This window comes from Salvelinus alpinus, chromosome 1, assembly GCF_045679555.1.
Source record: "Salvelinus alpinus chromosome 1, SLU_Salpinus.1, whole genome shotgun sequence".
NCBI classification, from domain to species: Eukaryota; Metazoa; Chordata; class Actinopteri; order Salmoniformes; family Salmonidae; genus Salvelinus; species Salvelinus alpinus.
This window is the reverse complement of record NC_092086.1, coordinates 9,362,650-9,388,406: the sequence shown is the minus strand read 5'-3', so window position 1 is coordinate 9,388,406 and position 25,757 is coordinate 9,362,650. Positions and strand designations below refer to the sequence as shown.

At 41.0% G+C, this 25,757-nt stretch overlaps 1 protein-coding gene and 1 long non-coding RNA gene across 2 annotated transcripts in view; both read left to right on the top strand.

The window, feature by feature from the left end:
* The window catches only part of LOC139569930 (uncharacterized), an 823,452-nt gene that overhangs the window by 1,715 nt on the left and 795,980 nt on the right, over window positions 1-25,757 (top strand). The gene's annotated exons all lie outside the window — the stretch shown is intronic.
* LOC139539816 (NLR family CARD domain-containing protein 3-like) overlaps window positions 1-25,757 on the top strand; it is a 446,707-nt gene that overhangs the window by 11,027 nt on the left and 409,923 nt on the right. The gene's annotated exons all lie outside the window — the stretch shown is intronic.

Below are 25,757 nucleotides of genomic sequence, written 5' to 3'. Positions count from 1 at the left end.
ATGCTGGATCTCTGTTTAGTTGTCACTGTGTTAACCACAACCAACATGCTGGATCTCTGTTTAGTTGTCACTGTGTTAACCACAACCAACATGCTGGATCTCTGTTTAGTTGTCACTGTGTTAACCACAACCAACATGTTGGATCTCTGTTTAGTTGTCACTGTGTTAACCACAACCAACATGCTGGATCTCTGTTTAGTTGTCACTGTGTTAACCACAACCAACATGTTGGATCTCTGTTTAGTTGTCACTGTGTTAACCACAACCAACATGTTGGATCTCTGTTTAGTTGTCACTGTGTTAACCACAACCAACATGCTGGATCTCTGTTTAGTTGTCACTGTGTTAACCACAACCAACATGTTGGATCTCTGTTTAGTTGTCACTGTGTTAACCACAACCAACATGCTGGATCTCTGTTTAGTTGTCACTGTGTTAACCACAACCAACATGCTGGATCTCTGTTTAGTTGTCACTGTGTTAACCACAACCAACATGCTGGATCTCTGTTTAGTTGTCACTGTGTTAACCACAACCAACATGCTGGATCTCTGTTTAGTTGTCACTGTGTTAACCACAACCAACATGTTGGATCTCTGTTTTGGGGTCAGTGATCTAAAATGAGTCTCTCTGGGGAGAGAGAGGAGGGGGGCCCTGCCTCTAAAATGAGTCTCTCTGGGGGGAGAGAGGAGGGGGTCCCTGCCTCTAAAATGAGTCTCTCTGGGGAACATGACACCAAAGCTAAGAGGTGAGATGACAATTTTTTAAAGAATTATTATAGAGTTTGTTTCTAAATGTTATATCCACCATTTTTTCACATTTGTTATTTTTCATCAGAAATTATTTCTTATGGGTACCTTCATTGTTGTTCTAAGATTTTAATTCAATTTTTGTTTTTCAAAACGCTATATAGCTGGAATGAAATGTTTGCATCCTGTATATTTGACTGTGATATGCGGCTGTCTCACCAGCAAACACACACACACACACACGCACACACGCACGCACGCACACACACACACACACACACACACACACACACACACACACACACACACACACACACACACACACACACACACACACACACACACACACACATAGAATGTTAACATGACACAATCATTTAGCCTACTCTTAATTATTGCCTAATATGTCATCATAACCTTGTTGTTTTGACTAATTCTGATCGTTGTTACAAGCTGAATTCTGACAATATACAGTGGGGAGAACAAGTATTTGATACACTGCCGATTTTGCAGGTTTTCCTACTTACAAAGCATGTAGAGGTCTGTAATTTTTATCATAGGTACACTTCAACTGTGAGAGACGGAATCTAAAACAAAAATCCAGAAAATCACATTGTATGATTTTTAAATAATTAATTTGCATTTTATTGCATGACATAAGTATTTGATCACCTACCAACCAGTAAGAATTCCGGCTCTCACAGACCTGTTAGTTTTTCTTTAAGAAGCCCTCCTGTTCTCCACTCATTACCTGTATTAACTGCACCTGTTTGAACTCGTTACCTGTATAAAAGACACCTGTCCACACACAATCAAACAGATTCCAACCTCTCCACAATGGCCAACACCAGAGAGCTGTGTAAGGACATCAGGGATAAAATTGTAGACCTGCACAAGGCTGGGATGGGCTACAGGACAATAGGCAAGCAGCTTGGTGAGAAGGAAACAACTGTTGGCGCAATTATTAGAAAATGGAAGAAGTTCAAGATGACGGTCAATCACCCTCGGTCTGGGGCTCCATGCAAGATTTCACCTCGTGGGGCATCAATGATCATGAGGAAGGTGAGGGATCAGCCCAGAACTACACGGCAGGACCTGGTCAATGACCTGAAGAGAGCTGGGACCACAGTCTCAAAGAAAACCATTAGTAACACACTACGCCGTCATGGATTAAAATCCTGCAGCGCACGCAAGGTCCCCCTGCTTAAGCCAGTGCATGTCCAGGCCTGTCTGAAGTTTGCCAATGACAATCTGGATGATCCAGAGGAGGAATGGGAGAAGGTCATGTGGTCTGATGAGACAAAAATAGAGCTTTTTGGTCTAACTCCACTCGCCGTGTTTGGAGGAAGAAGAAGTATGAGTACAACCCCAAGAACACCATCCCAACCGTGAAGCATGGAGGTGGAAACATCATTCTTTGGGGATGCTTTTCTGCAAAGGGGACAGGACGACTGCACCGTATTGAGGGGAGGATGGATGGGGCCATGTATCGCGAGATCTTGGCCAACAACCTCCTTCCCTCAGTAAGAGCATTGAAGATGGGTCGTGGCTGGGTCTTCCAGCATGACAACGACACGAAGCACACAGCCATGGCAACTAAGGAGTGGCACCGTAAGAAGCATCTCAAGGTCCTGGAGTGGCCTAGCCAGTCTCCAGACCTGAACCCAATAGAAAATCTTTGGAGGGAGCTGAAAGTCCGTATTGCCCAGCGACAGCCCCGAAACCTGAAGGATCTGGAGAAGATCTGTAGGGAGGAGTGGGCCAAAATCCCTGCTGCAGTGTGTGCAAACCTAGTCAAGAACTACAGGAAACGTATGATCTCTGTAATTGCAAACAAAGGTTTCTGTACCAAATATTAAGTTCTGCTTTTCTGATGTATCAAATACTTATGCCATGCAATAAAATGCAAATTAATTACTTAAAAATCATACAATGTGATTTTCTGGATTTTTGTTTTAGATTCCGTCTCTCATAGTTGAAGTGTACCTATGATAAAAATTACAGACCTCTACATGCTTTGTAAGTAGGAAAACCTGCAAAATCGGCAGTGTATCAAATACTTGTTCTCCCCACTGTATCTGTTATATCTACACACTCTTCACTCCTGTTGAAACCAAAAAGGGTTCTATCTTGCTCAATATACGGAACCACTAAAGTTCTATATAGAACCCTTTATAGGAGGTTAGGAAGTGTCTGAGTAGACAGTATATATAGAATATATATAGAACCCTTTATAGGGGGTTAGGAAGTGTCTGAGTATACAGTATATATAGAATATATATAGAACCCTTTATAGGAGGTTATGAAGTGTCTGAGTATACAGTATATATAGAATATATATATAACCCTTTATAGGAGGTCAGGAAGTGTCTGAGTATACAGTATATATATAATATATATAGAACCCTTTATAGGAGGTCAGGAAGTGTCTGAGTATACAGTATATATAGAATATATATAGAACCCTTTATAGGAGGTTAGGAAGTGTCTGAGTATATAGTATATATAGAACCCTTTATAGGAGGTTAGGAAGTGTCTGAGTATACAGTATATATAGAATATATATAGAACCCTTTATAGGAGGTTAGGAAGTGTCTGAGTATACAGTATATATACAATATATATAGAACCCTTTATAGGAGGTTAGGAAGTGTCTGAGTAGACAGTATATATAGAATATATATAGAACCCTTTATAGGGGGTTAGGAAGTGTCTGAGTATACAGTATATATAGAATATATATAGAACCCTTTATAGGAGGTTATGAAGTGTCTGAGTATACAGTATATATAGAATATATATATAACCCTTTATAGGAGGTCAGGAAGTGTCTGAGGATACAGTATATATATAATATATATAGAACCCTTTATAGGAGGTCAGGAAGTGTCTGAGTATACAGTATATATAGAATATATATAGAACCCTTTATAGGAGGTTAGGAAGTGTCTGAGTATACAGTATATATAGAATATATATAGAACCCTTTATAGGAGGTTAGGAAGTGTCTGAGTATACAGTATATATATAATATATATAGAACCCTTTATAGGAGGTCAGGAAGTGTCTGAGTATACAGTATATATAGAATATATATATAACCTTTATAGGAGGTTAGGAAGTGTCTGAGTATACAGTATATATAGAATATATATAGAACCCTTTATAGGAGGTTAGGAAGTGTCTGAGTATACAGTATATATAGAATATATATAGAACCCTTTATAGGAGGTTAGGAAGTGTCTGAGTATACAGTATATATAGAATATATATAGAACCCTTTATAGGAGGTTAGGAAGTGTCTGAGTATACAGTATATATAGAATATATATATAACCCTTTATAGCAGGTTAGGAAGTGTCTGAGTATACAGTATATATAGAATATATATAGAACCTTTATAGGAGGTTAGGAAGTGTCTGAGTATACAGTATATATAGAATATATATAGAACCCTTTATAGGAGGTAAGGAAGTGTCTGAGTATACAGTATATATAGAATATATATAGAACCTTTATAGGAGGTTAGGAAGTGTCTGAGTATACAGTATATATAGAATATATATAGAACCCTTTATAGGAGGTTAGGAAGTGTCTGAGTATACAGTATATATAGAATATATATAGAACCTTTATAGGAGGTTAGGAAGTGTCTGAGTATATATATATAGAACCCTTTATAGGAGGTTAGGAAGTGTCTGAGTATACAGTATATATATAATATATATAGAACCCTTTATAGGAGGTTAGGAAGTGTCTGAGTATACAGTATATATAGAATATATATAGAACCCTTTATAGGAGGTTAGGAAGTGTCTGAGTATACAGTATATATAGAATATATATAGAACCCTTTATAGGAGGTTAGGAAGTGTCTGAGTATACAGTATATATAGAATATATATAGAACCCTTTATAGGGTTCTTTGGTCAGAACTCTAGAGGTTCTTCTTCACTGAATTGATCTTCATTATATCCAAACACACGTGGGCCATCGTTTGAATGATGGCCCACGTCAACTCTGGATGACTTTTTTACAATACAATACATTACAATACAATAAACTACATTACATTACATTACAATACAATACAATACAATACATTACAATACATTACAATACATTACAATACAATACAATACAATACAATACAATACAATACAATACAATACAATACATTACAATACATTACAATACAATACATTACAATACATTACAATACATTACAATACAATAAACTACATTACATTACATTACAATACAATACAATACATTACAATACAATACAATACAATACAATACAATACAATACATTACAATACATTACAATACAATAAACTACATTACATTACATTACAATACAATACAATACAATACATTACATTACATTACATTACATTACAATACAATACAATACAATACAATACAATACATTACAATACATTACAATACATTACAATACAATACAATACATTACAATACATTACAATACTTTTCAATACAACTTTGTCCATTAGTTACAGCAAACAACAAACATGTCTCTTCTGCAATTTTCTACTCTGAGATGCTTTGTGGATATGGGCCCAGATTTCAAAATACTGTTAAAAAAAACTTAGAATGTTTGTTTAACATAATCATTTAAAAAAACTTAGAATGTTTGTTTAACATAATCATAAAAAAATATGAATATTACTAATGTAACCCACTGTAAAGAGTTTGTTTAACATAATCATAAAAAAATATGAATATTACTAATGTAACCCACTGTAAAGACTGGGTTTAGTTATTTTGTGCCACTGTTCTGGAACTTCCTGCGTTCTCGTACAGAACTGTCCGCGTCCACGTACTGTGTGGCGCCAAGCGGTTACGCGTAGAGTTGCTGAGGTGATCTTGGGGAATAATTACAGAGTTCACAACAGTGTTGAGACACCGAAGTTCAGTGTTCAATTTGCTTTTTTCTTTACGGTCAGGGACAGTATGAGTGTAGCCAGGTCCTTTTCACTCTCTATCCTTGTTTCAATTTGTGGTTCACCGGATTCGTCATCATCCTCGAGACGAGGTACAGACAACAACCTGTTAGCTAGCCAAGCTAGTCGGTACAGCTAGGTAAGCTAGCTAGCTACTATACCAGCAGCATACTGGTTATCCTAGCAACCAAATCAAATCAAATGTATTTATAAAGCCCTTCTTAAATCAGCTGATGTCACAAAGTGCTGTACAGAAACCCAGCCTAAAACCCCAAACAGCAAGCAATGCAGATGTAGAAGCACGGTGGCTAGGAAAAACTCCCTAGAAAGGCCAAAACCTAGGAAGAAACCTAGAGAGGAACCAGGTTATAAGGGGTGGCCAGTCCTCTTCTGGCTGTGCCGGGTGGAGATTATAACAGAACATGGCCAAGATGTTCAAATATTCATAGATGACCAGCAGGGTCAAATAATAATAATCACAGTAGTTGTCGAGGGTGCAACAGGTCAGCACCTCAGGAGTAAATGTCAGTTGGCTTTTCATAGACGATCATAGACGAGTATCTCTACCACTCCTGCTGTCTCTAGAGAGTTGAAAAACGCTGGTCTGGGACAGGTAGCACGTCCGGTGAACAGGTCAGGGTTCCATAGCCGCAGGCAGAACAGTTGAAACTGGAGCAGCAGCACGGCCAGGTGGATTAGGGACAGCAAGGAGTCATCAGGCCAGGTAGTCCTGAGGCATGGTCCAAGGGCTCAGGTCCTCTGAGAGAGAGATATAAAGAAAGAATGAAAGAGAGAGAGAATTAGAGAGAGCATACTTAAATTCACACAGGACACTGGATAAGATGAAATACTCCAGATATAACAGACTGACCCTAACCCCCCGACACATAAACTACTGCAGCAGAAATACTGGAGGATGAGACAGGAGGGGTCGGGAGACACTGTGGCCCCATCCGACGATACACCCCCGGACAGGGCCAAACAGGCAGGATATAACCCCACACACTTTGCCAAACCACAGCCCCCACATCACTAGAGGGATATCATCAACCACCAACTTACCATCCTGAGACAAGGCCGAGTATAGCCCCCACATCACTAGAGGGATATCTTCAACCACCAACTTACCATCCTGAGACAAGGCCGAGTATAGCCCCCACACCACTAGAGGGATATCATCTTCCACCAACTTACCATCCTGAGACAAGGCCGAGTATAGCCCCCACACCACTAGAGAGATATCTTCAACCACCAACTTACCATCCTGAGACAAGGCCGAGCCCACAAAGATCTCCCGCCACGGCACAACCCAAGGGGGGTTATTGTTTAATTGGAGTTTATTTAGTGCTTTATCACTACATCACCGGCTGCCTGCGTTTATGGGGACCAATGGAGATACCCGGTTGTTTCTTCCACCTGTTACATCCTGTGGAGGGCTTCTCCCTCTCTCGTTGATGGATGCTGGCTACCTCTGTCCAGTTCTCCTCTCTTCACTCGATTCACGTTAACTTTAGTGTTTAAACCCTCTGTGTCCAAGGACCGAACTTTTGAATATTATTTTCGTGGCGCCTCAGTAGGCTGGACACATGACGTTTTCAACAATGTTTTTTTCTGATAACTAGTTCATTGCATCCACCATGGAGCCCAGTTTCATAACATTACCTTATCTTATATTATGTCTCTAGTTATGAAGTAATCGTGAAAAAACAGACCTTATTTTAGGTCATTTTTCACCCTGCCAGCTCCTATTAGTTCTATTGAGCACCGTGGCACCAACTCACCTTCTGAACATTCTATTCACAGCTCTTTGTTCTGCGTCACAATGGCAGCTTCATTATTGTTATCAATTAGACCTGCCGGCATGAACCTTGAACACTGACCTCAGGTAACTTATTATACTGAGATGCCTTAGACCGCTGCACCACTTGGGAGCCCATATTGGTTTTCAGAAAAAAGTGTTTAACTTAAACAAAACGCATGTCCCTGTCCTGGTTTTCAAGATGTGGCCGAGAATGATTTAATTGTTGTGACGATTTGTTGTATCTTAATGGCTGCTGGGTAATTTGATTTGCATTGGAATCTTCATTCGTTGACATCGAATTGAGCGAATGCTGCGCAGGTTCACTGAGTTGCAAACCAAATGGACAGGTCTAGCTCATTGATTTGTAGATCTGACTCAGTTGCTACCTCAGATTATGAGCCTAGCAGGTGTCGTGAATGAGTTATGTAGTACCCACAGAAGGCCACAGGGAGGAGCAAGAGAGCTATAAACACATACTATTTTATAAATTGTTTTGTTAACTTCTACTTGGTCACCATCCCGGATCCGGGAGCATCCTCATCAGTAAAAAAGCTGACTAGCATAGCCTAGCATAGCGCCACAAGTAAATACTAGCATATAAATATCATGAAATCACAAGTCCAAGACACCAAATGAAAGATACACATCTTGTGAATCCAGCCATCATTTCCGATTTTTAAAATGTTTTACAGCGAAAACACAATATGTATTTCTATTAGCTAACCACAATAGCAAGAGACTCAACCGCATATTTTCACAATTTTTTTACCGCATAGGTAGCTATCACAAATTCGACCAAATAAAGATATAATTAGTCACTAACCAAGAAACAACTTCATCAGATGACAGTCTTATAACATGTTATACAATAAATCTATGTTTTGTTCGACATACAGCTTACGTTATAGCGAGACAGCGCCCGCAATAAGAGCGGAAAATATGACTAAACATTTTCAACAGAAATACGAAATAACATCATAAATGGTTCCTACTTTTGCTGAGCTTCCATCAGAATCTTGGACAAGGAGTCCTTTGTCCAGAATAATCGTTGTTTGGATTTAGAATGTCCTCTTCTCCTGTCGAATTAGCAAACAAAGCTAGCCATGTGGCGCAAACGTGGCCAACTTCACATGACGCAAAGAAAATAAAATTCCAAAACTCGCAATTAACGTTCAATAAACTGATATAACTCGGTTTAAAAAAACTACTTTATGATGTTTTTAAAACATATATCAAATAAAATCAGAGCTGGAGATATCTAACGTCTATACCGAAAGCTTTTCAGAAGGCAATCCAGGGTTCCTTCCCGCGCCTTGCTAGACAAAGGGAAATGGGGTCACGTCATTCCAAGAGCTCTTGTTCGATCTCAGATCAAGCTAGACATCCCATTTCACCTCCCACTGCCTGTTGACATCTAGTGGAAGGCGTATGAAGTGCATGTATATCCATAGACTTCAAGCAAATGAATAGGAAGGCCCTGGAACAGAGCATCGATTTCAGATTTTTCACTTCCTGTCAGGAAGTTTGCTGCAAAATGAGTTCTGTTTTACACACAGATATAATTCAAACGGTTTTAGAAACTAGAGAGTGTTTTCTATCCAATAGTAATAATAATATGCATATTGTACGAGCAAGAATAGAGTACGAAGGAGTTTAATTTGGGCACGATTTTTTACAAAGTGAAAACAGCGCCCCCCTATTGTTAATCAAAACCTGTCTAAGCGTCGTGCTGTTTTTATTTTGTTATTAGTTATTTTATTATATTTATTATTTCAAGGCAGAACACTTGATCAACAAGTCGCATGTGTTTTATTTTTCAAATGTGGTTTGAACTGTGTGACCAAGTAACCTCTATGGGAAAGTCCAGCAATTGGCTTGGGATAGGTGGGGCAGGTTTGAGACTGATCTAAGGAATTAACAAGACAAAATACACTTTATTTCTCAGCTGCCTCACCAATGGCTGTATATGAATTAATAACTTTTAATTGCTAAATATTTATTAAAAATATACAGCCAAATAATCACTAGTCAGATGCTCTAACCTCAACCTTAGTATACATGCATTTTAACATATTTTATTAATATCTCATATTGGGACTAAACTGCTGCCATCTATTGGAATTATTCAGCAAATACAGTACCACTGAATAATATGTAATTCCTTAGTAAAGTAGTAATTACTAATTTTTAGTTCATTTTACCACTTACAACCATTAAATAACCATTTATAGCATAACAAACAATTGAAACTGACAAAAACCAAAAACACCATACATTTAGTAGATGAGAGATGTAATGTTTGTCTCTGTTGTGTTGAAGTCCAATCAAGCAGGAGAGACCAGCCTCCCCTGTACCCAGCTGTGTGTCCATGAAGAGTGACTGGTCTATGAGTCAACCTATACAGTTTAGAGAGGGAGACTTTTCTACTGAACAAAGGTAAGAAGAACTCATGGGTCATGGTCAGTGAGTTAAACAACACTGTCTCTAGTCATTTCTCCTCTCCCATTTTCCCATATCTTTTTGTTGTTTTCATAATCCATAAGCTAATTATTTTGTCCATTTTCATTGTCATTAAACATTATTAAACAAACACAACATTCCCTCCGTGTGTGTGTGTGTGTGTGTGTGTGTGTCTGAACTTCCTGGATGAGGAGATGTAATCTCTATCCTGATTACCTAGTCACTTTTACCCCTACCTACATGTGGATATTACCTCAATTACCTCAACTACCTGGTACCCTGCACATTGACTCAGTACTGGTACTCCTTATAGTCTCATTATTACCTCAACTACCTGGTACCCCTGCACATTGACTCAGTACTGGTACTCCTTATAGTCTCATTATTACCTCAACTACCTGGTACCCCTGCACATTGACTCAGTACTGGTACTCCGTATAGCCTCATTATTACCTCAACTACCTGGTACCCCTGCACATTGACTCAGTACTGGTACTCCTTATAGCCTCATTATTACCTCAACTACCTGGTACCCCTGCACATTGACTCAGTACTGGTACTCCTTATAGCCTCATTATTACCTCAACTACCTGGTACCCCTGCACATTGACTCAGTACTGGTACTCCTTATAGCCTCATTATTACCTCAACTACCTGGTACCCTGCACATTGACTCAGTACTGGTACTCCTTATAGTCTCATTATTACCTCAACTACCTGGTACCCCTGCACATTGACTCAGTACTGGTACTCCTTATAGTCTCATTATTACCTCAACTACCTGGTACCCCTGCACATTGACTCAGTACTGGTACTCCTTATAGTCTCATTATTACCTCAACTACCTGGTACCCCTGCACATTGACTCAGTACTGGTACTCCTTATAGTCTCATTATTACCTCAACTACCTGGTACCCCTGCACATTGACTCAGTACTGGTACTCCTTATAGTCTCATTATTACCTCAACTACCTGGTACCCCTGCACATTGACTCAGTACTGGTACTCCTTATAGCCTCATTATTACCTCAACTACCTGGTACCCCTGAACATTGACTCAGTACTGGTACTCCTTATAGTCAGTCTCATCATTACCTCAACTACCTGGTACCCTGCACATTGACTCAGTACTGGTACTCCTTATAGTCAGTCTCATCATTACCTCAACTACCTGGTACCCTGCACATTGACTCAGTACTGGTACTCCTTATAGTCTCATTATTACCTCAACTACCTGGTACCCCTGCACATTGACTCAGTACTGGTACTCCTTATAGTCTCATTATTACCTCAACTACCTGGTACCCTGCACATTGACTCAGTACTGGTACTCCTTATAGTCTCATTATTACCTCAACTACCTGGTACCCCTGCACATTGACTCAGTACTGGTACTCCTTATAGTCTCATTATTACCTCAACTACCTGGTACCCCTGCACATTGACTCAGTACTGGTACTCCTTATAGTCTCATTATTACCTCATCTACCTGGTACCCTGCACATTGACTCAGTACTGGTACTCCTTATAGTCTCATTATTACCTCAACTACCTGGTACCCCTGCACATTGACTCAGTACTGGTACTCCTTATAGTCTCATTATTACCTCATCTACCTGGTACCTGAGTATATGATGTAAAGCATCTGCTTATAATGTGTTGTTTATGTCCTATATATTAAGACACTGAGTGTACAAAACATTATGATCATCTGCTTTTTCCCTGACATAGACTGACCAGGTGAATCCAGGTGAAGCTATGATCCCTTATTGATGTACCTTGTTAAATCCACTTCAATCAGTGTAGATGAAGGGGAGGAGACAGGTTAAATAATTATTGTTAAACCTTGAGACAATTTAGACATTGTGTATGTGTGTCATTCAGAGGGTGAATGGGCAAGAGAAACTATTTAAGTGGCTTTGAACGGGGTTTCGTAGGCACACCGGTTTGTGAAGAATCAAAAAATACAGCTGTCTATGAACAGAGTATACTGTTCCCAGCTGTCTGTCTATGAACAGAGTATACTGTTCCCAGCTGTCTGTCTATGAACAGAGTATACTGTTCCCAGCTGTCTGTCTATGAACAGAGTATACTGTTCCCAGCTGTCTGTCTATGAACAGAGTATAATGTTCCCAGCTGTCTGTCTATGAACAGAGTATACTGTTCCCATCTGTCTGTCTATGAACAGAGTATACTGTTCCCAGCTGTCTGTCTATGAACAGAGTATACTGTTCCCATCTGTCTGTCTATGAACAGAGTATAATGTTCCCAGCTGTCTGTCTATGAACAGAGTATACTGTTCCCATCTGTCTATGAACAGAGTATACTGTTCCCAGCTGTCTGTCTATGAACAGAGTATACTGTTCCCAGCTGTCTGTCTATGAACAGAGTATACTGTTCCCAGCTGTCTGTCTATGAACAGAGTATACTGTTCCCAGCTGTCTGTCTATGAACAGAGTATACTGTTCCCAGCTGTCTATGAACAGAGTATACTGTTCCCAGCTGTCTATGAACAGAGTATACTGTTCCCATCTGTCTATGAACAGAGTATACTGTTCCCAGCTGTCTATGAACAGAGTATACTGTTCCCAGCTGTCTATGAACAGAGTATACTGTTCCCAGCTGTCTGTCTATGAACAGAGTATACTGTTCCCAGCTGTCTGTCTATGAACAGAGTATACTGTTCCCAGCTGTCTATGAACAGAGTATACTGTTCCCAGCTGTCTATGAACAGAGTATACTGTTCCCAGCTGTCTATGAACAGAGTATACTGTTCCCAGCTGTCTGTCTATGAACAGAGTATACTGTTCCCAGCTGTCTATGAACAGAGTATACTGTTCCCAGCTGTCTGTCTATGAACAGAGTATACTGTTCCCAGCTGTCTGTCTATGAACAGAGTATACTGTTCCCAGCTGTCTGTCTATTAACATAGTATACTGTTCCCAGCTGTCTATGAACAAGAGTATACTGTTCCCAGCTGTCTGTCTACGAACAGAGTATACTGTTCCCAGCTGTCTGTCTATGAACAGAGTATACTGTTCCCAGCTGTCTGTCTATGAACAGAGTATACTGTTCCCAGCTGTCTGTCTATGAACAGAGTATACTGTTCCCAGCTGTCTGTCTATGAACAGAGTATACTGTTCCCAGCTGTCTATGAACAGAGTATACTGTTCCCAGCTGTCTGTCTATGAACAGAGTATACTGTTCCCAGCTGTCTGTCTATGAACAGAGTATACTGTTCCCAGCAGTCTATGAACAGAGTATACTGTTCCCAGCTGTCTGTCTATGAACAGAGTATACTGTTCCCAGCTGTCTATGAACAGAGTATACTGTTCCCAGCTGTCTGTCTATGAACAGAGTATACTGTTCCCAGCTGTCTGTCTATGAACAGAGTATACTGTTCCCATCTGTCTGTCTATGAACAGAGTATACTGTTCCCAGCTGTCTGTCTATGAACAGAGTATACTGTTCCCATCTGTCTGTCTATGAACAGAGTATAATGTTCCCAGCTGTCTGTCTATGAACAGAGTATACTGTTCCCATCTGTCTATGAACAGAGTATACTGTTCCCAGCTGTCTGTCTATGAACAGAGTATACTGTTCCCATCTGTCTGTCTATGAACAGAGTATACTGTTCCCAGCTGTCTGTCTATGAACAGAGTATAATGTTCCCAGCTGTCTGTCTATGAACAGAGTATACTGTTCCCATCTGTCTATGAACAGAGTATACTGTTCCCATCTGTCTATGAACAGAGTATACTGTTCCCAGCTGTCTATGAACAGAGTATACTGTTCCCAGCTGTCTGTCTATGAACAGAGTATACTGTTCCCAGCTGTCTGTCTATGAACAGAGTATACTGTTCCCAGCTGTCTATGAACAGAGTATACTGTTCCCAGCTGTCTGTCTATGAACAGAGTATACTGTTCCCAGCTGTCTATGAACAGAGTATACTGTTCCCAGCTGTCTGTCTATGAACAGAGTATACTGTTCCCAGCTGTCTGTCTATGAACAGAATATACTGTTCCCAGCTGTCTGTCTATGAACAGAATATACTGTTCCCAGCTGTCTATGAACAGAGTATACTGTTCCCAGCTGTCTGTCTATGAACAGAGTATACTGTTCCCAGCTGTCTGTCTATGAACAGAGTATACTGTTCCCAGCTGTCTGTCTATGAACAGAGTATACTGTTCCCAGCTGTCTGTCTATGAACAGAGTATACTGTTCCCATCTGTCTGTCTATGAACAGAGTATAATGTTCCCAGCTGTCTGTCTATGAACAGAGTATACTGTTCCCATCTGTCTATGAACAGAGTATACTGTTCCCAGCTGTCTGTCTATGAACAGAGTATACTGTTCCCAGCTGTCTGTCTATGAACAGAGTATACTGTTCCCAGCTGTCTATGAACAGAGTATACTGTTCCCAGCTGTCTGTCTATGAACAGAATATACTGTTCCCAGCTGTCTGTCTATGAACAGAGTATACTGTTCCCAGCTGTCTATGAACAGAGTATACTGTTCCCAGCTGTCTGTCTATGAACAGAGTATACTGTTCCCAGCTGTCTGTCTATGAACAGAGTATACTGTTCCCAGCTGTCTATGAACAGAGTATACTGTTCCCAGCTGTCTGTCTATGAACAGAGTATACTGTTCCCAGTTGTCTGTCTATGAACAGAATATACTGTTCCCAGCTGTCTATGAACAGAGTATACTGTTCCCAGCTGTCTATGAACAGAGTATACTGTTCCCAGCTGTCTGTCTATGAACAGAGTATACTGTTCCCAGCTGTCTGTCTATGAACAGAGTATAATGTTCCCAGCTGTCTGTCTATGAACAGAGTATACTGTTCCCAGCTGTCTGTCTATGAACAGAGTATACTGTTCCCAGCTGTCTGTCTATGAACATAGTATACTGTTCCCAGCTGTCTGTCTATGAACAGAGTATACTGTTCCCAGCTGTCTGTCTATGAACAGAGTATACTGTTCCCAGCTGTCTGTCTATGAACAGAGTATACTGTTCCCAGCTGTCTGTCTATGAACAGAGTATACTGTTCCCAGCTGTCTGTCTATGAACAGAGTATACTGTTCCCAGCTGTCTGTCTATGAACAGAGTATACTGTTCCCAGCTGTCTGTCTATGAACAGAGTATACTGTTCCCAGCTGTCTGTCTATGAACAGAGTGTACTGTTCCCAGCTGTCTGTCTATGAACAGAGTATACTGTTCCCAGCTGTCTGTCTATGAACAGAGTATACTGTTCCCAGCTGTCTGTCTATGAACAGAGTATACTGTTCCCAGCTGTCTGTCTATGAACAGAGTATACTGTTCCCAGCTGTCTGTCTATGAACAGAGTATACTGTTCCCAGCTGTCTATGAACAGAGTATACTGTTCCCAGCTGTCTGTCTATGAACAGAGTATACTGTTCCCAGCTGTCTGTCTATGAACAGAGTATACTGTTCCCAGCTGTCTGTCTATGAACAGAGTATACTGTTCCCAGCTGTCTGTCTATGAACAGAGTGTACTGTTCCCAGCTGTCTGTCTATGAACAGAGTATACTGTTCCCAGCTGTCTGTCTATGAACATAGTATACTGTTCCCAGCTGTCTGTCTATGAACAGAGTATACTGTTCCCAGCTGTCTGTCTATGAACAGAGTATACTGTTCCCAGCTGTCTGTCTATGAACAGAGTATACTGTTCCCAGCTGTCTGTCTATGAACAGAGTATACTGTTCCCAGCTGTCTGTCTATGAACAGAGTATACTGTTCCCAGCTGTCTGTCTATGAACAGAGTATAATGTTCCCAGCTGTCTGTCTATGAACAGAGTATACTGTTCCCATCTGTCTATGAACAGAGTATACTGTTCCCAGCTGTCTGTCTATGAACAGAGTATACTGTTCCCAGCTGTCTGTCTATGAACAGAGTATACTGTTCCCTGCTGTCTATGAACAGAGTATACTGTTCCCAGCTGTCTGTCTATGAACAGAGTATACTGTTCCCAGCTGTCTGTCTATGAACAGAGTATACTGTTCCCATCTGTCTATGAACAGAGTATACTGTTCCCAGCTGTCTGTCTATGAACAGAGTATACTGTTCCCAGCTGTCTGTCTATGAACAGAGTATACTGTTCCCTGCTGTCTATAAACAGAGTATACTGTTCCCAGCTGTCTGTCTATGAACAGAGTATACTGTTCCCAGCTGTCTGTCTATGAACAGAGTATACTGTTCCCAGCTGTCTATGAACAGAGTATACTGTTCCCAGCTGTCTGTCTATGAACAGAGTATACTGTTCCCAGCTGTCTATGAACAGAGTATACTGTTCCCAGCTGTCTGTCTATGAACAGAGTATACTGTTCCCAGCTGTCTGTCTATGAACAGAATATACTGTTCCCAGCTGTCTATGAACAGAGTATACTGTTCCCAGCTGTCTGTCTATGAACAGAGTATAATGTTCCCAGCTGTCTGTCTATGAACAGAGTATACTGTTCCCATCTGTCTATGAACAGAGTATACTGTTCCCAGCTGTCTGTCTATGAACAGAGTATACTGTTCCCAGCTGTCTGTCTATGAACAGAGTATACTGTTCCCAGCTGTCTGTCTATGAACAGAGTATACTGTTCCCAGCTGTCTGTCTATGAACAGAGTATACTGTTCCCAGCTGTCTGTCTATGAACAGAGTATACTGTTCCCAGCTGTCTGTGAACAGAGTATACTGTTCCCAGCTGTCTGTCTATGAACAGAGTATACTGTTCCCAGCTGTCTGTCTATGAACAGAGTATACTGCTCCCATCTGTCTGTCTATGAACAGAGTATACTGTTCCCAGCTGTCTGTCTATGAACAGAGTATAATGTTCCCAGCTGTCTGTCTATGAACAGAGTATACTGTTCCCAGCTGTCTGTCTATGAACAGAGTATACTGTTCCCAGCTGTCTGTCTATGAACAGAGTATACTGTTCCCAGCTGTCTATGAACAGAGTATACTGTTCCCAGCTGTCTGTCTATGAACAGAGTATACTGTTCCCAGCTGTCTGTCTATGAACAGAGTATACTGTTCCCAGCTGTCTATGAACAGAGTATACTGTTCCCAGCTGTCTGTCTATGAACAGAGTATACTGTTCCCAGCTGTCTGTCTATGAACAGAATATACTGTTCCCAGCTGTCTATGAACAGAGTATACTGTTCCCAGCTGTCTGTCTATGAACAGAGTATACTGTTCCCAGCTGTCTGTCTATGAACAGAGTATAATGTTCCCAGCTGTCTGTCTATGAACAGAGTATACTGTTCCCAGCTGTCTGTCTATGAACAGAGTATACTGTTCCCAGCTGTCTGTCTATGAACATAGTATACTGTTCCCAGCTGTCTGTCTATGAACAGAATATACTGTTCCCAGCTGTCTATGAACAGAGTATACTGTTCCCAGCTGTCTATGAACAGAGTATACTGTTCCCAGCTGTCTGTCTATGAACAGAGTATACTGTTCCCAGCTGTCTGTCTATGAACAGAGTGTACTGTTCCCAGCTGTCTGTCTATGAACAGAGTATACTGTTCCCAGCTGTCTGTCTATGAACAGAGTATATTGTTCCCAGCTGTCTGTCTATGAACAGAGTATACTGTTCCCAGCTGTCTGTCTATGAACAGAGTATACTGTTCCCAGCTGTCTGTCTATGAACAGAGTATACTGTTCCCAGCTGTCTGTCTATGAACAGAGTATAGTGTTCTCAGCTGTCTGTCTATGAACAGAGTATACTGTTCCCAGCTGTCTATGAACAGAGTATACTGTTCCCAGCTGTCTGTCTATGAACAGAGTATACTGTTCCCAACTGTCTGTCTATGAACATAGTATACTGTTCCCAGCTGTCTATGAACAGAGTATACTGTTCCCAGCTGTCTGTCTATGAACAGAGTATACTGTTCCCAGCTGTCTGTCTATGAACAGAGTATACTGTTCCCAGCTGTCTATGAACATAGTATACTGTTCCCAGCTGTCTATGAACAGAGTATACTGTTCCCAGCTGTCTATGAACAGAGTATACTGTTCCCAGCTGTCTGTCTATGAACAGAGTATACTGTTCCCAGCTGTCTATGAACAGAGTATACTGTTCCCAGCTGTCTATGAACAGAGTATACTGTTCCCAGCTGTCTGTCTATGAACAGAGTATACTGTTCCCAGCTGTCTGTCTATGAACAGAGTATACTGTTCCCAGCTGTCTATGAACAGAGTATACTGTTCCCAGCTGTCTGTCTATGAACAGAGTATACTGTTCCCAGCTGTCTGTCTATGAACAGAGTATACTGTTCCCAGCTGTCTGTCTATGAACAGAGTATACTGTTCCCAGCTGTCTGTCTATGAACAGAGTATACTGTTCCCAGCTGTCTATGAACAGAGTATACTGTTCCCAGCTGTCTATGAACAGAGTATACTGTTCCCAGCTGTCTGTCTATGAACAGAGTATACTGTTCCCAGCTGTCTGTCTATGAACAGAGTATACTGTTCCCAGCTGTCTGTCTATGAACAGAGTATACTGTTCCCAGCTGTCTATGAACAGAGTATACTGTTCCCAGCTGTCTGTGAACAGAGTATACTGTTCCCAGCTGTCTATGAACAGAGTATACTGTTCCCAGCTGTCTGTCTATGAACAGAGTATACTGTTCCCAGCTGTCTATGAACAGAGTATACTGTTCCCAGCTGTCTATGAACAGAGTATACTGTTCCGAGCTGTCTGTCTATGAACAGTGTATACTGTTCCCAGCTGTCTATGAACAGAGTATACTGTTCCCAGCTGTCTATGAACAGAGTATACTGTTCCCAGCTGTCTGTCTATGAACAGAGTATACTGTTCCCAGCTGTCTGTCTATGAACAGAGTATACTGTTCCCAGCTGTCTGTCTATGAACAGAGTATACTGTTCCCAGCTGTCTATGAACAGAGTATACTGTTCCCAGCTGTCTATGAACAGAGTATACTGTTCCCAGCTGTCTGTCTATGAACAGAGTATACTGTTCCCAGCTGTCTGTCTATGAACACAGTATACTGTTCCCAGCTGTCTGTCTATGAACAGAGTATACTGTTCCCAGCTGTCTGTCTATGAACAGAGTATACTGTTCCCAGCTGTCTATGAACAGAGTATACTGTTGCCAGCTGTCTGTCTATGAACAGAGTATACTGTTTCCAGCTGTCTGTCTATGAACAGAGTATACTGTTCCCAGCTGTCTGTCTATGAACAGAGTATACTGTTCCCAGCTGTCTGTCTATGAACAGAGTATACTGTTCCCAGCTGTCTGTCTATGAACAGAGTATACTGTTCCCAGCTGTCTGTCTATGAACAGAGTATACTGTTCCCAGCTGTCTGTCTATGAACAGAGTATACTGTTCCCAGCTGTCTGTCTATGAACAGAGTATACTGTTTCCAGCTGTCTGTCTATGAACAGAGTATACTGTTTCCAGCTGTCTATGAACAGAGTATACTGTTCCCAGCTGTCTGTCTATGAACAGAGTATACTGTTCCCATCTGTCTATGAACAGAGTATACTGTTCCCAGCTGTCTATGAACAGAGTATACTGTTCCCAGCTGTCTGTCTGTCTATGAACAGAGTATACTGTTCCCAGCTGTCTGTCTGTCTATGAACAGAGTATACTGTTCCCAGCTGTCTGTCTATGAACAGAGTATACTGTTCCCAGCTGTCTGTCTATGAACAGAGTATAATGTTCCCAGCTGTCTGTCTATGAACAGAATATACTGTTCCCAGCTGTCTATGAACAGAGTATACTGTTCCCAGCTGTCTGTCTATGAATAGAGTATACTGTTCCCAGCTGTCTGTCTATGAACAGAGTATACTGTTCCCAGCTGTCTATGAACAGAGTATACTGTTCCCATCTGTCTATCTATGAACAGAGTATACTGTTCCCAGCTGTCTGTCTATGAACAGAGTATACTGTTCCCAGCTGTCTGTCTATGAACAGAGTATACTGTTCCCAGCTGTCTATGAACAGAGTATACTGTTCCCAGCTGTTTGTCTATGAACAGAGTATACTGTTTCCAGCTGTCTATGAACAGAGTATACTGTTCCCAGCTGTCTGTCTATGAACAGAGTATACTGTTCCCAGCTGTCTGTCTATGAACAGAGTATACTGTTCCCAGCTGTCTGTCTATGAACATAGTATACTGTTCCCAGCTGTCTGTCTATGAACAGAGTATACTGTTCCCAGCTGTCTATGAACAGAGTATACTGTTCCCAGCTGTCTGTCTATGAACAGAGTATACTGTTCCCAGCTGTCTGTCTATGAACAGAGTATACTGTTCCCAGCTGTCTGTCTATGAACAGAGTATACTGTTCCCAGCTGTCTGTCTATGAACAGAGTATACTGTTCCCAGCTGTCTATGAACAGAGTATACTGTTCCCAGCTGTCTATGAACAGAGTATACTGTTCCCAGCTGTCTGTCTATGAACAGAGTATACTGTTCCCAGCTGTCTGTCTATGAACAGAGTATACTGTTCCCAGCTGTCTATGAACAGAGTATACTGTTCCCAGCCGTCTGTCTATGAACAGAGTATACTGTTCCCAGCAATCTATGAACAGAGTATACTGTTCCCAGCAATCTATGAACAGAGTAAACTGTTCCCAGCTGTCTGTCTATGAACAGAGTATACTGTTTCCAGCTGTCTGTCTATGAACAGAGTATACTGTTTCCAGCTGTCTATGAACAGAGTATACTGTTCCCAGCTGTCTGTCTATGAACAGAGTATACTGTTCCCATCTGTCTATGAACAGAGTATACTGTTCCCAGCTGTCTATGAACAGAGTATACTGTTCCCAGCTGTCTGTCTGTCTATGAACAGAGTATACTGTTCCCAGCAATCTATGAACAGAGTATACTGTTCCCAGCAATCTATGAACAGAGTATACTGTTCCCAGCTGTCTGTCTATGAACAGAGTATACTGTTTCCAGCTGTCTGTCTATGAACAGAGTATACTGTTTCCAGCTGTCTATGAACAGAGTATACTGTTCCCAGCTGTCTGTCTATGAACAGAGTATACTGTTCCCATCTGTCTATGAACAGAGTATACTGTTCCCAGCTGTCTATGAACAGAGTATACTGTTCCCAGCTGTCTGTCTGTCTATGAACAGAGTATACTGTTCCCAGCTGTCTGTCTGTCTATGAACAGAGTATACTGTTCCCAGCTGTCTGTCTATGAACAGAGTATACTGTTCCCAGCTGTCTGTCTATGAACAGAGTATAATGTTCCCAGCTGTCTGTCTATGAACAGAATATACTGTTCCCAGCTGTCTATGAACAGAGTATACTGTTCCCAGCTGTCTGTCTATGAATAGAGTATACTGTTCCCAGCTGTCTGTCTATGAACAGAGTATACTGTTCCCAGCTGTCTATGAACAGAGTATACTGTTCCCATCTGTCTATCTATGAACAGAGTATACTGTTCCCAGCTGTCTGTCTATGAACAGAGTATACTGTTCCCAGCTGTCTGTCTATGAACAGAGTATACTGTTCCCAGCTGTCTATGAACAGAGTATACTGTTCCCAGCTGTTTGTCTATGAACAGAGTATACTGTTTCCAGCTGTCTATGAACAGAGTATACTGTTCCCAGCTGTCTGTCTATGAACAGAGTATACTGTTCCCAGCTGTCTGTCTATGAACAGAGTATACTGTTCCCAGCTGTCTGTCTATGAACATAGTATACTGTTCCCAGCTGTCTGTCTATGAACAGAGTATACTGTTCCCAGCTGTCTATGAACAGAGTATACTGTTCCCAGCTGTCTGTCTATGAACAGAGTATACTGTTCCCAGCTGTCTGTCTATGAACAGAGTATACTGTTCCCAGCTGTCTGTCTATGAACAGAGTATACTGTTCCCAGCTGTCTGTCTATGAACAGAGTATACTGTTCCCAGCTGTCTATGAACAGAGTATACTGTTCCCAGCTGTCTATGAACAGAGTATACTGTTCCCAGCTGTCTGTCTATGAACAGAGTATACTGTTCCCAGCTGTCTGTCTATGAACAGAGTATACTGTTCCCAGCTGTCTATGAACAGAGTATACTGTTCCCAGCCGTCTGTCTATGAACAGAGTATACTGTTCCCAGCAATCTATGAACAGAGTATACTGTTCCCAGCAATCTATGAACAGAGTAAACTGTTCCCAGCTGTCTGTCTATGAACAGAGTATACTGTTCCCAGCTGTCTATGAACAGAGTATACTGTTCCCAGCTGTCTGTCTATGAACAGAGTATACTGTTCCCAGCAATCTATGAACAGAGTAAACTGTTCCCAGCTGTCTGTCTATGAACAGAGTATACTGTTCCCAGCAATCTATGAACAGAGTAAACTGTTCCCAGCTGTCTGTCTATGAACAGAGTATACTGTTCCCAGCAATCTATGAACAGAGTAAACTGTTCCCAGCTGTCTGTCTATGAACAGAGTATGCACTGAGCTCAGGTAACTTACTATTAAAACAGGGTTACGGCTACTTGGTGAGTGCGATCACTGCTCGTCTTGGGACATGTTGTGCTGACCCACAGTCCTAAATGTTAAACATTTTCTGGTCATGGTTAACCATATTTGTTTTCCAAAAAAAGGTATAGAACCTAAACAAAACGCATGTCCTTGTCCTCTTTTTCAAGATGTGGCCGGTTTAAACAGCCAGAAGACATTTTTTAATTAAGAAATAACAATTTTTTTGACGATTTGTTGTTTCTGATTTGCTGCTGGGTAATTTGATATGCATCGAAATCTTCATTCGTAGGCATTGAATTGAGCGAATGCTGCACGGGTTCACTGAGTTACAAACCAAATGGACAGGTCTAGCTCATTGATTTGTAGATCTGATGCAGGTGCTACCTCAGATTATAATGTGTTACGTAGAAGGCCACAGGGAGGAGCAAGAGACATATAAACCCATACTCTTTTTACCTTAAAAACCCTAAACCTAACAATTAATCAAAAGTATTTATAAAGCCCTTTTTACATCAGCAGATGTCACAAAGTGCTATACAGAAACTCTAACCACACATGTAACCTATTTTTTTATTTTTTATTTCCTATTTTAGCCCTAACCCTAACCCTAGGTATAACCTATTTTAGCCCTAACCCTAACCCTAGATAAATCATATTTTAGCCCTAACCCTAACCGTAGGTATAACCTATTTTAGCCTTAACCCTAGTCCTAGGTATAACCTATTTTAGCCCTAACCCTAGTCCTAGGTATAACCTATTTTAGCCTTAACCCTAACCCTAGGTATAACCTATTTTAGCCTTAACCCCTAACCCTAGGTATAACCTATTTTAGCATTAACCCCTAGTCCTAGGTATAACCTATTTTAGCCTTAACCCCTAACCCTAGGTATAACCTATTTTAGCATTAACCCCTAGTCCTAGGTATAACCTATTTTAGCCTTAACCCCTAACCCTAGGTATAACCTATTTTAGCCTTAACCTCTAACCCTAGGTATATCCTATTTTAGCCCTAACCCTAACCGTAGGTATATCCTATTTTAGCCTTAACCCTAACCCTAGGTATAACCTATTTTAGCCCTAACCCTAGTCCTAGGTATAACCTATTTTAGCCTTAACCCCTAACCCTAGGTATAACCTATTTTAGCCTTAACCCCTAGTCCTAGGTATAACCTATTTTAGCCCTAACCCTAACCGTAGGTATATCCTATTTTAGCCTTAACCCCTAACCCTAGGTATAACCTATTTTAGCCTTAACCCCTAACCCTAGGTATAACCTATTTTAGCCTTAACCCCTAGTCCTAGGTATAACCTATTTTAGCCCTAACCCTAACCCTAGGTATAACCTATTTTAGCCCTAACCCTAACCCTAGGTATAACCTATTTTATCCCTAACCCTAACCCTAGATAAATCATATTTTAGCCTTAACCTCTAACCCTAGGTATATCCTATTTTAGCCTTAACCCCTAACCCTAGGTATAACCTATTTTAGCCTTAACCCCTAGTCCTAGGTATAACCTATTTTAGCCCTAACCATAACCCTAGGTATAACCTATTTTAGCCCTAACCATAACCCTAGGTATAACCTATTTTAGCCCTAACCATAACCCTAGGTATAACCTATTTTAGCCCTAACCCCCTAACCCTAGGTATAACCTATTTTAGCCCTAACCCTAACCCTAGATAAATCATATTTTAGCCTTAACCCTAATTCTAGTGTAGGGTAGCCTAGAACACTTTTAGAAACTATTTTAGAAATTATATTATGTTAGTAAATACAATTATAGTACTAAATGGCATGTTGATTATTTTGTTAATCAAAACCTGTCTAAGCATTATGCTTATTTTTTTGTTTTTATTTTGTTATATTTATTATTTCGAGACAGAACACTTGATAAACAAGCCACATTAGTTTTATTTTTCAAATGTGGTTTGAACTGGGTGACCTAGTAACCTCTATGTGAAAGTCCAGCAATTGGCGTGGGATAGGTGGGGCAGGTTTGAGACTGATCTAAGGAATTAACAAGAAAAAACACTTTATATCTCAGCTGCCTCACCAATGTCTGTAAGTGAATTAATAACTTTAATTGCTAAATATTTCCAATAGATGGCAGCATAAGACCATGAAGCATCAGTTATAGGCTACAAGCAGCAATATGATTGACATAAAATAGCATACAACCACAGACTATATGTCCCATGATTTTCTAAAATGGTCAATCATTACTTTAGTTAGCTATATATATTGTATTAGGCCTGTGTTGCTCTTGGGAGAGAAACAAAAATAATGACTATAGCAGGTATTGAACCCCGGGTAAATAATCACTAGTCAGAGCCTCAAACTCAGTAAACATTCATTATATAAAATCATCTTAATATCTGATATTGTGAGCAAACAACCTCGGAATAGAAAAGACAAGAGCGCGTCTTCCAGCCCACCAATAAATTACATAATTCAACCCTCCCGGTTAGTAAATTTACCTCAACATGCCCCCGGAGAAGGCAGAGTAACGACACCAGCCTTTTAGCAGGGCTGAGTTGACTACTAGCGAGAGAAGGCAGAGTGAAGACACCAGCCTTTTAGTGGGGCTGAGTTGACAACTAGAGAGAGAAGGCAGAGTGACGACACCAGCTTTTTAGTGGGGCTGAGTTGACTACTAGAGAGAGAAGGCAGAGTGACGACACCAGCCTTTTAGCGGGGCTGAGTTGACTACTAGAGAGAGAAGGCAGAGTGAAGACACCAGCCTTTTAGCAGGGCTGAGTTGACTACTAGAGAGAGAAGGCAGAGTGATGACACCAGCCTTTTAGCAGGGCTGAGTTGACTACTAGCGAGAGAAGGCAGAGTGAAGACACCAGCCTTTTAGTGGGGCTGAGTTGACTACTAGAGAGAGAAGGCAGAGTGACGACACCAGCTTTTTAGTGGGGCTGAGTTGACTACTAGAGAGAGAAGGCAGAGTGATGACACCAGCCTTTTAGCAGGGCTGAGTTGACTACTAGAGAGAGAAGGCAGAGTGATGACATCAGCTTTTTAGCAGGGCTGAGTTGACTACTAGAGAGAGAAGGCAGAGTGATGACACCAGCCTTTTAGCAGGGCTGAGTTGACTACTAGAGAGAGAAGGCAGAGTGATGACACCAGCCTTTTAGTGGGGCTGAGTTGACTACTAGCGAGAGAAGGCAGAGTGATGACACAAGCTTTTTAGCGGGGCTGAGTTGACTACTAGAGAGAGAAGGCAGAGTGACGACACCAGCCTTTTAGCAGGGCTGAGTTGACTACTAGAGAGAGAAGGCAGAGTGACGACACCAGCCTTTTAGCGGG